This window comes from Onychomys torridus, chromosome 2 (assembly GCF_903995425.1).
Source record: "Onychomys torridus chromosome 2, mOncTor1.1, whole genome shotgun sequence".
NCBI lineage: Eukaryota > Metazoa > Chordata > Mammalia > Rodentia > Cricetidae > Onychomys > Onychomys torridus.
In genome coordinates, this window is record NC_050444.1 from 92,452,205 (window position 1) to 92,468,145 (window position 15,941).

Consider the following 15,941-nt stretch of genomic DNA (forward strand, 5'->3'; position numbering starts at 1 on the left):
TGCTCCCCTAAGCTTGCTTTCCCTCAAATCTTGCCCTTCATTACTCCACTGTTATCCAGGTTGTTCATGTAGATCTCATCCATTTCTCTGTCACTGGGCAATCTCTGTGTCTTTCCTAGGGTTCAATTTTCTAGGTAGCCACCCTGGAGTTATGTAGCAGTCTAGTCACCTTTGTTTTACATCTAGTATCCTCCTATGAGTGAGTACATACCATGTTTGTCCTTCTGAGTCTGGGTTACCTCACTCAGGATGATTTTTTCTAGATCCATCCATTTGCCTGCAAACCTCATGATGTCATTCTTTTTCTCTGCTGAGTAGTATTCCATTGTGTATATGTACCATATTTTCTTGATCCATTCTTCAGTTGAAGGGCATCTAGGGTGTTTCCAGGTTCTGCCTATTACAAACAATGCTGATATGAACATAGCTGAGCAAATGCCCTTGTGCTATGATTGAGCATTCCTTGGGTATATGCCCAAGAGTGCTACAGCTGGGTCTTGGGGGAGATGGATTCCCAATTTTCTAAGGAAGCACCATATTGATTTCCAAAGTGGCTGTACAAGCTTGCATTCCCACCAGCAGTGGAGGAGAGTTCACCTTGCTCCACATCCTCTCCAGCATAAGCTGTCTTCTGTGCTTTTGATCTTAGCCATTCTGACAGGTGTAAGGTGGTATCTCAGAGTCGTTTTGATTTGCATTTCCTGGATAATTAAGGATATTGAGCAATTCCTTAAATGTCTTCAGCCATTTGAACTTCCTCTGTGGAGAATTCTCTGTTTAGTTCTATAGCCCATTTCTTAATTGGACTGTTGGGCATTTTGATGTCTAATTTCTTGATTTCTTTATATATTCTGGATATCAGCCCTCTGTCAGATGTGGGGTTGGTGAAGACCTTTTCCAATTCTGTAGGCTGTCACTTTGTCTTGTTGACTGTGTCCTTTGCTCTACAAAAGCTTCTCAGTTTCAACAAGTCCCATTGATTGACTGTTTCTCTCAGTGTCTGTGCTACTGGTGTTATGTTTAGAAAGTGATCTCTGGTGCCAATGCATTCAAGAGTACTTCCTACTTTCTCTACTATCAGGTTCAGAGTAGCTGGATTTATGTTAAGATCTTTGATCCACTTGGATTTAAGTTTTGTGCATGATGACAGATATGGATCTATTTGCAGCCTTCTACACATTGACATCCAGTTATGCCAGCACCATTTGTTGAAGATGCTTTCTTTTTTCCCATTGCACATTTTTGGCTTCTTTGTCAAAAATTATATGTTCATAGGTGTGCAGGTTAATATCAGGGTCTTCAATTCGATTCCATTGGTCCACATGTTGGTTTTTATGCCAGTACCAAGCTGTTTTTATTACAGTAGCTCTATAGTAGAGCTTTAGGTCAGGGATTGTGATGCCTCCAGAGTTTGTTTTATTGTACAGGATTCTTTTGGCTATCCTGGGTTTCTGTTTTTCCATATGAAGTTGAGTATTATTCTTTCCAGATCTGTGAAGAATTGTGTTGGTTATTTGATGGGGATTGCATTGAATCTGTAGATTGCTTTTGGTAAGATCGCTATTTTTACTATGTTAATCCTGCGTATCCATGAACATGGGAGATCTTTCCATTTTCTGACCTCTTCTTCAATTTCTTTTTTCAGGGACTTAAAGTTCTTGTCATATAGGTCCTTCACATGCTTAGTTAGAGTATCCCCAAGGTATTTTATAACATTTGTGGCTATTGTAAAGGGTGATGTATCTCTGATTTCCTTCTCAGCCTGTTTGTCCACTGTATATAGAAGGGCTACTGATTTTTTTGAGTTGATCTTGTATCCTGCAGTGTTGCTGAAGGTTTTTATTAGCTGCATCAGTTCCTTGGTTGAATTTTTGGGGTCACTCATGTATACTAACATGTCATCTACAAATAGGGAGAGCTTGACTTCTTCCTTTCCAATTTGTATCCCCTTAATCTCTTTATGTTGTCTTATAGCTCTGGCTAGGACTTCAAGAACGATACTGAATAAGTAGGGGGAGAGGGGACAACCTTGCCTTGTTCCTGATTTTAGTGGTATTGCTTTGAGTTTCTCTCCATTTAATTTGATGTTGCCTGTTGGCTTGTAGTAGATTGCCTTTATTATCTTTAGGTATGTTCCCTGTATTCCTGATCGCTCCAAGACCTTTATCATGAAGGGATGTTGGACTTTGTCAAATGCCTTTTCTGCATCTAGTGAGATGATCATGTGGTTTTTTTTTTTCCTTGAGTTTGTTTATATGGTGTATTACATGGACGGACTTTCGTATGTTGAACCACCCTTGCATCCCTGGGATAAAGCCTACTTGATCATGGTGGATTATTGTTTTGATGTGTTCTTGGAATCTGTTTGCCAGAATTTTATTGAGTATTTTTGCATCAATGTTCATGAGGGAGATTGGTCTGTAGTACTCTTTCTTTGTTGCATCTTTGTTTGGTTTCGGAATCAGGGTAATTGTAGCCTCATAGAAGGAGTTTGGTAATATGCCTTCTTCTTGTATTGTGTGGAACAATTTAAAGAGTATTGGTATTAAGTTTTCTTTGAAGATCTGGTAGAATTCTGCAGTGAAACCATCAGGTCCAGGACTTTTTTGTTGGTTGGGATACTTTTAATGACTGATTCTATTTCATTAGGGGTTATTGGACTATTTAAGTGGTTTATATGGTCTTGATTTAAGTTAGGTATGTGGTACCTATCCAGAAAATTATCCATTTCTTTTGGATTTTCCAGTTTTGTGGATCAGAGGTTTTTGAAGTATGACCTCATGATTCTCTGGATTTCCTCATTGTCTGTTGTTGTGTCCCCCTTTTCATTTCTGATTTTGTTAATTTGAATGCTCTCTCTCTGTCTTTTGGTTAGTTTGGATAAGGGCTTGTCTATCTTGTTGATCTTCTCAAAGAACCAACTCTTTGTTTCATTAATCCTTTTTATTGTTCTCTTTATTTCTATTTTATTGATTTCAGCTCTCAATTTGATAATTTCCTGGCATCTGTTCCTCCTGGGAGACTTTGCTTCTTCCTGTTCAAGGGCTTTCAGGTGTGCTGTCAGGTCACTAGCATGAGATTTCTCCAGCTTCTTTATGTGGGCATTCAGTGCTATGAATTTCCCTCTTAGCACTGCTTTCATAGTATCCCATAAGTTTGGGTATGTGGTGTTTTCATTTTCATTGATCTCTAGGAAGCTTTTAATTTCCTTCTTTATATCTTCCTTAACCCATTGGTGATTCACTTGAGCATTGTTAAGTTTCCATGAGATTGTAGGATATCTGTAGTTTTTTCTGTTGTTGAAATCTAACTTTAAACCATGGTGGTCTGATAGAACACAGTGGGTTATTGCAATAGTTTTGTATCTGTTGACATTTGCTTTGTGGCCAAGTATGTGGTCGATTTTAGAGAAGGTTCCATGGGGTGCTGAGAAGAAGGTATATTCTTTTTTGTTTGGGTAGAATGTTCAGTAGATATTGATTAAGTCATTTTGAGCCATAACGTCAATTAAGTCCACTATGTCTCTGTAAAGTTTCAATTTGGCAGATTTGTCCAGAGGTGAAAGTGGGGTGTTGAAGTCTCCCACTATTAATGTGTGGGGTTTTATATGTGATTTAAGCTTTAGTAATGTTTCTTTTACACATGTGGGTGCCCTTGTGTTTGGGGCATAAATATTCAGAATTGAAACTTCATCTTGGTGGATCTCTACTGTGATGAGTATGTAATGTCCTTCATCCTCTCGTTTGATTGATTTTAGTTTGAAGTCTATTTTGCTGGATATTAGGATGGCTACACCAGCTTGTTTCTTAAGACCATTTGATTGGAAAGTCTTTTCCCAGCCTTTTATTCTTAGGAGGTGTCTGTCTTTGAATATGAGGTATGTTTCTTGTATGCAGCAGAAAGATGGGTCCTGTTTTCATATCCATTCTGTTAGTCTGTGTCTTTTTATAGGTGAATTAAGTCCATTGATATTAAGGGATATTGATGACCAGTGATTGTTCATTCCTGTTATTATTTTTATTTTTTGGTGGTAGTGTGTGTGTACTTCTCTTCTTTGGGGTTTACTGCTGTGGTGTTATCTATTGCCTGTGTTTTCATGGGTGTATCTGCCTTCCTTAGGTTGGAATTTTCCTTCTAGTGCTTTCTGTAGGGCTGGGTTTGTGGATAAGCGTTGTTTAAATCTGGTTTTGTCTTGGAAGGTCTTGTTCACTCCATATATGATGACTGAAACTTTTGCTGGGTAGATTAGTCTAGGCTGGCATCCATGGTCTCTTAGTGTCTGCATTATAACTTTCCAGGTCCTTCTAGCTTTCAAAGTCTCCATTGAGAAATCAAGTGTTATTCTGATGGGTTTGCCTTTATAAATCACTTGGCCTTTTTCCTTTGCTGCCCTTAATATTCTTTCTTTATTCTGTACATTTAGTTGTTTAATTATTATGTGGCGAGGGGACTTTTTTGGGGAGTCTAGTCTGTTTGGTGTTCTATAGGCTTCTTGTATCTTCATAGGCATTTCCTTCTTTAAGTTGGGAAAGTTTTCTTCTATGATCTTGTTAAATATATTTTCTGTGCCTTTGTGTTGGTAGTCTGCTCCTTCCTCTATCCCTATTATTCGTAGGTTTGGTCTTTTCATGGTGTCTCAAATTTCTTGGACATTTTGGGTCATAACTTTGTTGGTTTTAGTGTTTTCTTTGACTGATGAATGTATTTCTTCTACTGTATCTTCAACACCAGAGATCCTCTCTTCCATCTCTTGCATTCTGTTGGTTATACTTGTATCTGAAGTTCCTGTTTGTTTACTCAGATTTTCTCTTTCCAACCTTCCTTCTGCTAGTGTCTTCTTCATTTTTTCTATTTCCTTCTTCAGGTCTTGGATTGTCTCCCTTGCTTTCTCATGATTTTCATTCAAGGCTTTATTGTTTTCTTCTGCTTTAATTGTCCTTTCCTCTAGTTTTTTATAGTGTTCTTCCAATTTTTTGTTTGTCTGTTCCTCTACTTTATTTCTGATTTCTTCTATATAAGGCTCTAGCCTCTTCATGATGTTACTTATAAGGTTGTTTTCTTCTTCTTCTTCCATTCCGTGATGTTCAGGTCTAGCTGTTGGAGAGGTGCTAGGTTCTGGTGATGCTGTATTGCTCTTTATTTTGTTGTATGTACTTCTGCCTTGATGTCTGCCCATCTCCACTTGTGTTCTTTTTGGTCTTATCAGTGTTCTTGGTCCAGAGAGAGTTGACAGATTTAGGGAGCATCTCTCTGGTCCAGATGGAAGCTCTGGGCCAGATGGGAGCACTGGTCCAGATGAGAGTGCTGGCCGGATAGGAGCTTGGGGGCTGGACTCTGAGTCTTGGGAAGTCCCTGATGTCTCCTTATTTTGTCCAGATGGGAGCTCCTCTTGTCCAGATGGGAGTTCCTCTGGTCTCTGGTCCAGATGGGAGTTCCAGAGCAGGATGAGAGCTTGGGGCTGGTCTCCGAGTCTCAGGAAGTAGCTGGGGTCTCCAGCAGATGGGTGTGGGGGCAGGGTGTGAAGACTGCAGTGTCTACCTGCAGTCTCTGGTCCAGATGGGAGTTCCGGGGAGGAGGGAAGCTGGGGGCTGGTCTCTTATTCTCAGGAAGTGGCTAGGGTCTCGGGCAAATGGGTGTGGGAGCAGGGTGTGGAGACTGCAGTGTCTGCCTACAGTCTTGGAAAAGGGGAGCCTTCCTGCAGCGTCTGCCGATTGGCAGGCAACTGGGGCCAAGTTGGTCAGGTCCTCCTGGAGTGGCCTGTGTCCAGCGGTGGAACCCAGGCGCAGTTGCCTCTCTGACTATCATCAAGCTGTTTTATAATTTATAAGAGAGCTTGAAGTCAGGAACTGTGATGCCTCCAGAAGTTGCTTTATTGTGCAATATTGTAGCTGAAAATATTTTTCTCTGTCCTGCCTGGTCTGCAGCTGCTCAGACCCAAGTGATCACATACAGGGTTATATTAATTAAAACTGTGAGACCATTAGCTCAGGGTAACTACTGACTAGCTCTTACACTTAAACTTAGCCCATTTCTGTTAATCTATATGTCATCACATGTTATGAGGCTTTACCTGTGTGCCATTGCATTCTGCTCTGTGGATGGTGGGCTGGCATCTCCTCACTCAGCTTTCCTCTTCCCAGAATTCTCCTTGTCTGCTTATCCCACCTATACTTCCTGCCTGGCTACTGGCCAATCAGCTTTTTATTTATCAACCATTCAGAGCAACACATTCACAGCATACAGAGCACCATTATTCATTACAGGGTTGTTTTAGCCATCCTGGGTTCTTTGTTTTTCTATGTGAATTTGAGTATTATTTTTTCAGGGTCTATTAAGAAATTTGTTGGGATTTTGATGGGGATTGCATTGAATCTGTAGATTGCTTTTGGTAAGATTGCCATTTTTACTATGTTAATCCTACCTATCCATGAGCATGGGAGTTCTTCCCATTTTCTGATATCTTCTTCAATGTCTTTCTTTAGAGACTTAAAGTTCTTGTCATACAGGTCTTTCACTTGCTTAGAGTTACCCCAATGAATTTTATATTATTTGTGGGTATCATAAGTAGTGGTGTTTCTCTGATTTCTTTCTCAGTCCATTTATCATTTGTATATACGAGAGCTATCAAGTTTTTTGAGTTAATCTTGCATCCTGATACATTACTGAAGGTGTTTATCAGCTCTTTGAGTCCCCTGGTAGACATTTTTGCCTCACTTATGTATACTATTATATCATTTGCAAATAGCAATGGTTTGACTTCTTCATTTTCAATTTGTATCCCCTTGATCTCCTTTTGTTGTTTTATTGCTCTAGCTTGAACTTTGATTACTATATAAAATAGATATGCACAGGGTGGGCAGCCTTTTCTTGTTCCTGATTTTAATGGAATTGGTTTGAGTTTCTCTCCATTTAATTTGATGTTGGCTGTTGGCTTTTGTAAATTGCTTTTATTATGTTTAGATATGTTCCTTACATTTCTGATTTCTTCAAGACATTTATCATGAAGGGGTATGGGATTTTGTCAAAGGGTTTTTCAGCATCTATTGAGATAATCCTGTTTTTTTTTTTTTCCTTTCAGATTGTTTATAGGGTATATTACATTGACAGATTTTCTTATGTTGAGCCACTCATGCATCTCTGGGATAAAACCTACTTGACTTATAAAGGCAGACCCATTAGAATAATGCCCGACTTCTCAATGAAGACTCTGAAAGCCAGAAGGTCCTGGACAAACATTATGCAGACACTAAGAGACCATAAATGCCAGTCCAGACTACTGTACCCAGCAAAACTTTCAATCACCAAAGAAAGAGTACACAAAATATTCCAAGTCAAAACCAGATTTGAACAATACCTATCCACAAATCCAGTCCTATGGTAAGCACTAGAAGGAAATCTAAGGAAGTTAGATGCACCCACGAAAACACAGGCACTAAGTAATCCCATAGCAGCAAATCCCAAAGAAGGGATACACACACATATTACTACCAAAAATTAACAGGAATTAACTATTACTGATCAATAATGTGGCTTTATTCCTTAGCAGTTCTTAATATTCTGTCTTTATTCTGTATGTTAATGGTTTGATTATTATGTGGCAAGGGGACTTTTTAGGGGGGTGTCTAGTCTATTTGGTGTTGTGTAAGCTTCTTGTATCTTCATAGGCATTTCTTCTCTTAGGTTAGGAAAGTTTTTTCTTATGATTTTATTGAATATATTTTCTATGCCTTTGAGCTGCTATTCTTCTCCTTCTTTTATCCCTATTATTTTTAGTTTTGGCATTTTCATGTTGTCCCAGATTTCCTGGACATTTTGTGTTATGGCTTTTTTGTCTTTAGTATTTTCTTTGAGTGATGAATCTATTTCCTCTATCACATCTTCCATGCCAGAGATTCTCCCTTCCATCTCTTTTATTCTGTTGGTGATGCTTGCATCTGTAGCTCCTATTTCTTTACTCAGATTTTCCATTTCCAGCATTCTTTCTGTTTGTGTCTTCTTCCTTGCTTCTATTTCAATTTTCAGGTCTTGAACTGTTTCCTTTTCCTGTTTGATTGTTTTTTTTCTTGGCTGTCTTTAAGGGATTTATTGTTTTTTTCCAATTTTTTTGTTTGTGTTTTCTTCAATTTCTTTAAGGGATTTTTTTTCACTTTCTCTTTAAAGGCATATATCATCTTCATAGAGTTATTTTATTATTATTATTTTTTGAGACAGGGTTTCTCTTTATAGCTTTATCCCTTTCCTGGAACTTACTCTGTACTCCAGGCTGGCCTCAAACTCACAAAGATCTGCCTGCCTGTTCCTCCTAAGTGCTTAAAGGGATTAAAGGCATGTGGCACCATGGCCTGGCATCAGAAAGTTATTTTTAAGGTTGTTTTCTTTTGCTTCTTTTGTATTCTGATGTTCAGGTCTTGTTGTTGTAGAATCACTAGGTTCTGGTAGTATCATATAGTTCTTTAAGTTGTTCTGTGTATTCTTACACTGTTGTCTATTCATCTCTTCCTCCAATTGATGCCAGAGGTGTCTGTGTTTAAGGGAGCTGTTCTAGGTCCAATCTTTACTGGCTGTGTCTGTGTCTCAGAGGGATGCTCTTGGTCCAATCAGCACTCTTGGTCCAATCAGAGCTTAGTCTAATCAGAGCTGGTAGATTCTGTGTCTCAGGGAGCTGCTGAGGTTGCAAGGGGATGGGTGGGTTTAGGGGAGGGAGTAGGTCTTGTAGATTGCATGGTCCCATGATGGGTGTTGGTGGGAAGGTCTGCCTGCAGGAGTCTTCCCTACATACCTGAAACTGGGGCAGTGATGGTTGTGGGTGGGGAGCATGGATTATGCTCCGGGGCCTAGGTCCAAGAGATTGGAATCTCAGTCTGGGAGAAGAATCACTAACTCTTGTTCCAGTCATAGCTGGTAGATTCTATATCTCAGGTAGCTGTTGATGTTGCAGGAGAATGGGTGGGCTTGGGGGAGAGAGTGGGTCTTGTAGAATGCAACATCCCCTGGGGGATGCTGGTGGGGAGGTCTGTCTGCAGGAGTCTTCCTTGATGGCCTGCAACTGGGGCAGCAATGGGTGGGAGTAGGGGGATATGGGTTGTACCTGAGGGACTAGGTTTTAGAGATTGAACTCTCAGGCTGGGAGAAGAGTCACTCACATCTTTGTCCAATTGGAACTGGAGGATTCTGTCTCAGGGAGCTACTGAGGTTGCAGAGGGATGGGGAAGGGAGTGGGTCTTGTAGATTACAGGGTCCCCTGTCGGATGTTGGTGGGGAGGTCTGTCCACAGGAGTTCTCTACTGGCCTGCAAATGGGGGTAGCAATAGGTGGGGGTGGGAGCATGGGTTGTGCCCTGGGCCTAGGTTTTGGAGATCTATTCTATTTCTTAATCTATTATCCTTGAATACAGGATTTAGCTCTACTCTACTCCCTGGTGCTTTTCTATTCAATCTGTACATTTTGTATTTTTATTTTCTTAGCTTGCTCCTTTTCATTATAAATCTTCATCAGAGTTACCACTAATAACCACAGGACAGAGTCTATACTAGGCTGTTTTGAGATTTCCTCTGTCAGTGGAATTAATAAAAATCTCTTCACTTTAGCCTCAGGTAGACTTTTAAGACAAAGGCAAAAAGCAGCCACATCTTCACCAAAATATCACATGACCAGTTGCTAAGGAACATACTAAAATTTTTCTCCTTTGAACCCTCTTGAGCCAGACCCTTATTGTTCAAATAATTCTTATCACCACTGTCTTCCATGCTCCTACTAGTATGGTCCATTAAGCAACACTTAAAGTGTTCAACTGCTTTTCTAATCCACAGTCCCCAGGTCCATATTCCTTCAAATAAAATCATGGTCATGCCTATCACAACAATACCCCAGTCCTTGGTTATAAGTTCTATCTTAGTTATGGTTTCATTGTTATGAAGTGACACCATGACCATGGCAACTCTTTTTTTTAAAGATTTATTTATTTATTTATTATGTATACAGTATTCTATTTGCATGTGTCCTTGCAGGCCAGAAGAGGGCACCAGATCTCATTACAGGTGATTGTGAGCCACCATGTGGTTGCTGGGAATTGAACTCAGGACCTCTGGAAGAGCAGTCAGTGCTCTTAACCACTGAGCCATCTCTCCAGCCCCCCATGGCAACTCCTATAAGGGAAAACATTTAATTTACTTGCTTACAGTTCAGAGATCTAGCCCATTTCTGTCATGGTAGGAAGCAAGGCATCATGTAGGCAGATGTGGTACTGGAGTTGAGAATCCTTACATTTTGATTCAAAGGCAATGGGAAGTGAACTGTGACACTGGAGGTAGCTTGAGCAAAGAAGACCTCAAAGCTCACCCCATAGTGACACACATTTTCCAACAAGGCCACATATCTACTCCAACAAGGCTACACCTCCTAATGGTGCCACTTCCTGTAGTGGCCATTTTATTTCAAACCACCACAGTGGCCAAACGTTTGTTGATTTTATTTTCTTATAGGAATAGCTCTTATATTAATTTATTTTTTTTCTATTTTTTCTTTGCTTAATTAATTCATTAATGTCTGGTCTTGTTATTATTACTTCTTGCTGTCTACTGGATTTGGATTTGATTTCATATTTTTCAAGACTTTTCAGTTGCATCACTAAATCATTAATTTGTGCTCTTTCTACTTTTTAAAAAAATATCATTTGTATAATATTTCTCTTTTTCTGAATTATTTTTATTTATTTTCATTGGAAATTCACATAATATATTTTGATCATGTTTTTCCCTCCCTACCATCTCCTACCAGATTCTTCCCATTCCATACTCATCTAACTCTATGACTTACTTTTCATTCTCTATCTTTAGAAAAGAATCAGGCAAAAACAAACAGATCATAATTAAAAAAGAAAGTAAACAACTATAAGAAAAACATTGACATATAGACATGTACAAACACACACACTGACCACCCCCACCATTAAAATACAAAATTGGAAGCTATAATATGGAAGCAAAAGACAAATAGGATAAGAAATGTCTCATCAAAGCAATATGAGATAAAATCATTATCGAGTTCCTTATGTGTTGGCCATCTACTAATGGCATGGTGCCTACTCTTCAAGTGTGCTTTATATAACCAGTGAGACTCTATTGGGGAAAATTAACTTTTCCTTTGCAAGTGGTTGTCAATAGGAGATATCTTCTTGGTTAAGTATGAGAGATCCTCTACACTTGCCCCTCTCAGCTCTAGAACCATGTCTTACTTGAACCTATGTAGGACTTATACATGTTGCCATAGTCTCTGTGAATTCACTCATGTGCCAGTTCTGTTGTGTCTGGAATACACAATATCCTTAGTGTCATCCATGCTCTCTGATAATCTTTTTGCATCCTCTTCAGCATAGGTCCCTGAGTTCTGAGGAAAGGGTTTGATGGAGATACATTAAAGACTGATTGTTTCAAAGCCTCTCATTTTCTCCACATTACCCAGTTGTGGATATTTTGCTTTATGGGTATAATAGAATGTCGTTTAGGACAATTTCATTGCTGTGTTCCATTAGCAGAACAACAATATTTGATTTTCCCCTGGGCCCATGGCCTATCTAGTTTCAGGTTCTTGGTCACCCAAGCAGTGTCAGACATGAGTTTCATCTCCTGTTGTGGGGCCTAAATTCAGTTGGATAGTAATTGGTTGCTGCCATAGTGCATATGGCACCATTGCTCTACCTTATTATGCTGGCAGATCACTACTGTAGAGTGTAGGGTTTGGTGTTTACTTCTCTCCTTTTGTAGCATGTTCCTTTCAGTAGTATGAACACTACTCAGCAGGAGTGAAGGTTCTAGGTAGGCACCTATTTGACTTCTCTGTGTTCAATGTATTATATAGGCACTGTATTTCACAATTCTGTTTTCTTTTTTCTAAATAGCTGGGTGATGTTACACAGCGTAAATGAAGATTTTCATTATCTATTTGTCTGTTCATGGATAGATAGATTGTCCCAAGTTTTTATATAGGAGTTTAGAGCTATAAAATTTTCATGTAGGATTGCTTTTAATATGTCTTAGAAGATATTTTTTTTGTATTTTAATTTTGATAAGTTTCAGGTTTTTTTTATTTCTTAATTTCTTCTTTGATCTCTTCATCTTTTAGTAATTAATTATTTAATTTTCATGAGTTTGTGTACTTACTCAAGATTTGTTGCCCCTTGGTTTTAGATTTTAGTGCATTATAGTCAGATAGGATATATGGACTTATTTCAATGTTTGTGGAATTTTTTTGAGATTTGATTCTCCTCCTCCCCCAACATGTACATTAATTTGAAGAACCTCCTACTGGTTGCTGAATAGAATGAATATTCTTTGATGTTTCAGTGAAATAATCTGTAGATATCTGTCAAGTATTAGCAAAAGTGAGATACTGAAATCACTTCCTATTATAGGATTGGTATTAATCTGTGATTTTAATTACAGTAGTTTGCTTTATATGAAGTCAACTACTCTAGAGTTTGATGCATATATATTTAAGATTGTAATGCCTTCTTGGTTGATTTTTCCCTGGATCAGAATGGAGTTCTTTTCTCTATTTCTTATGATTAGTTTTAGTTTGAAGTCTATTTTTTCACATACATGGATAACCTTATCTGCTTTCTTCCTGTTATATTTGCTTTATCCATCCTTTCCCACTAAGGTGGTGTCTAAATTGAAGTTTATGTTGACTACAGAAAGATGGGTGTGTTTATTAATTCATTCAGCTCTCATGTCTTTTGATTGAGTTGAGATCGTTAATAGTTATACTTATTACTGAAAAATATGTGTTTAGTGTTTATTGAGCTCATTATCATTTCTATTTTGCTGTGGAATGTTGTTCTGTATTCTGTGAATGTGTGTTGCTCTAATTGGTTGACAAATAAAATGCTTATTGGATTGACCAGTAGCTAGGCAGGAAGTATAGGTGGGATAAGTAGACAAGGAGAATTCTGGGAAGAGGAGGGCTGAGTCAGTAGTCACCAGGCAGACAGACACAGAGGAAGCAAGATGACAAGGCAGAACTGAGAAAAGGTACCAAGCCACAAGGCTAGACATAGATAAGAATTATGGGTTAATTTAAGTGTAAGAGCTAGTCAGTAATAAGCCTGAGCTAATGGCCAAGCAGTTTTGATTAATATAAGCCTGTGTGTGTGTGTGTGTGTGTACTTGGGGGACATGAGTGGGAGAGATTTGTCCCAACCACCAGCTGGTTGGGACACAGAAAAACTCCCAATTACATTGTTTGTGTTCTTTTTATATTTTATATTTTATTTCATAAATAAGGAAAGTAAAAAAGAAACCATGGGAGATGGTGTTAACATTTAGGCATCTGTACTGGCTTGCACTTAGGGTTCTGACAGGATCTATCCTCAGCTGCAGCCACTGAGAGCACCTCTTGTGCTTATTGGCTATGTTTCCTTATAAATGGCAGACCTTGCCTCCCTCCCATCATTCTCATCCTTTGCTCTTTTCCCCAGGGACCAGTCTCTGGTCTGTCTCTGCCCCTTCTTTTCCCTCCCCTCAATAAACCTCCCTTGTGGGCCCTGTTGTATGGTTTGACTCTGCCATGCCATTTTAAAAATACATTTGGTGCTGTGACTTGGATAGGCTCTCCTAGCAGTCTGAGATGTGCCAAAAGCCTGGAACCTGGTCTGCTGATGACAGCCTTATTTTGCCAAATAACAGATTGCTGGGACTCTCCATCCAACACTGACAATTGGTAAGCCCACCCTCTGTACTTCTGGCCATTTCTCATGAGTGAGGCTTTCTTTCTGGATCACAGTCCTTGCCTTTTGGCTTTTCTCGAAGTCCTGGTACCAGGTGACTGTGTCTCAATTGGGCTCTTAGCCCATCAGCCCCTGCTTTTTTGGATAATGATCCACTGAGCAGCCTGTGCTTACTCATCAGCCCTCACTGAATTTCTGGGATGCAAGTGATTCCATCCTTTAGATCTTCTCTCCACCACTCACAGAAAATGTGCCTACTGCCATACCTACCATATGACTTAAGGGCTAAAGTTAATCTGCTTTTGCCCCAATACCCCTTAGATATCAATTCAAATAGCTGCTTACCAGCACCCCATGTCTTGATATTTCACCGGACCTTTGCACCTTCTGCCAGTAATCCAATAGATGGAAGAGGGTACCTTGTTTTCCAGTTTTTCCCAATCCCTTCACTCTTCTTTCTTTATGCTCTACTCACCTCCTCCTGCAAGCTATGAAGCCTGCTGCTGTGCCTCCCTGGTAAGCTGTATTTCCCCTCCCTGCCTCTGCCCTTTGCCAGTTACATCATCACCTTTCTCCAGGTACTTTTCCACAGCACAGGCACACTTTAAAGTGCCCGCCAGGCAAGGCTCATGTTCTTTGCTCCACCTCTTGCCTTTTATTCCTCTCCTTGCCTCTCGTTCCCTCTCCTGCTTCTTCTTTTCTCTCTTGCTTCTCTTCCTCTTGTCTGCCTCCCTCTCTCAAGTCCCCACTCGGATGCAGCCTTGTACTCTTCCCCTCTTCTGCTCTCCTCCTCCCAATGCACCTCTTGCAATACTTATGTTGTGTGTGATGTGTTTGCTTAGTGGCATACCATGTCAGGGTCTGCCAAAGGTACCCACTTCACTATAGGACCCTAACTGCATGCTCCACCAGCAGCAGAGCTGTTCTCTTCCAACTGCAACAAATCTGCTTTCTCATTCACTGACAACTTTGCCTCCTATTCAATACCAACAACTGGGTCTCTGGTGGGGCTACCCACCTCTGACCAATCCCACAGATGTGAGGCTTCATCTCTCTCTCTCTCTCTCTCTCTCTCTCTCTCTCTCTCTCTCTTCTTGGTTTTTCAAGACAGGGTTTCTCTGTGTAGCTTTGGAGCCTGTAGCTTTGGAACTCACTCTGTAGCCCAGGCTGGCCTGGAACTCACAGAGATCCGCCTGCCTCTGCCTCCCAAGTGCTGGGATTAAAGGTGTGCACCACCAGTGCCCGGTGAGGCTTCATTTCTCAAGCAAAGTCCTCTTCTTGTCTTCTGGCTTTTTTTTTTTTTTTAAAGTCCTTGTACTAGGTGACTGTGGCTCCCTCAGCTCCTATTCTTTCATGATGATGTACTGAACAGCTGGTGTCCACTTAATCTGATCCTCCCTGGATCCCTGGGATGCCAGAACATCCAGGCCTTTGAGTCTTCTCTCTGCCTCATCCTTAGGAACTGTTCATAAACCTCCTTTCCCATTGGAATTATCTTTTGGAGACCGACTGACCATTCTTGGATCAGGCAGCTGGGGAACCAAGAAAGAATTCTCTACTTTCTTTTTTTTTTCTTTATTCCAAGACATGCTGTGTCTGTCTGCTCTTCCTCTCCCAATGTTCTGTCTGTTTGCTGTAACATGTGAATAAGAGATGGAGAAGCCAGTTTCATCTTGCTCAGCACGCACCAGTTATCCCTTACTATTTACTCCACTCCTGTTTAATTCTGTGTTTATGTGCATGTAACTATTAACAGCAACCATGTGGGTCTCCTTCATCTTGGCTGGTGACCTCATCATGATTTCTTGTGAGGTCCAGGGAGTCAATTTGGATCCACTTCGAAAAGCATCTTACCAGGTCCAAGCAGCACCAGACAGTTCCACAAAGCCCAGACAGTGAAGTGAAACAGCCAGCTACCCCAGGATGTGGCCAGCACCTGAGCTTTCGCAGGTCCCCCAAAGATGATGAGGCCAGAAGGAAGCAGTCTCAAGAACATGGTGCCCTCATCCCCACCTCGCCTGCTGCCCCGTTCTAATTCCTCACCGTTTTATAATAAACAAAAGGGAGGCATATTAGCATTTAGGCATCTGTACTGGCCTGCCTTTAGGGTCCTGACAGGATATATCCTCAGCTGCAGCCACTAAGAGCACCCCTGTGCTTATTGGCTATGTTTTCTTATAAAAGGTGGGCCTTGCCCACCTTCTGTCTTTCTCTTCCT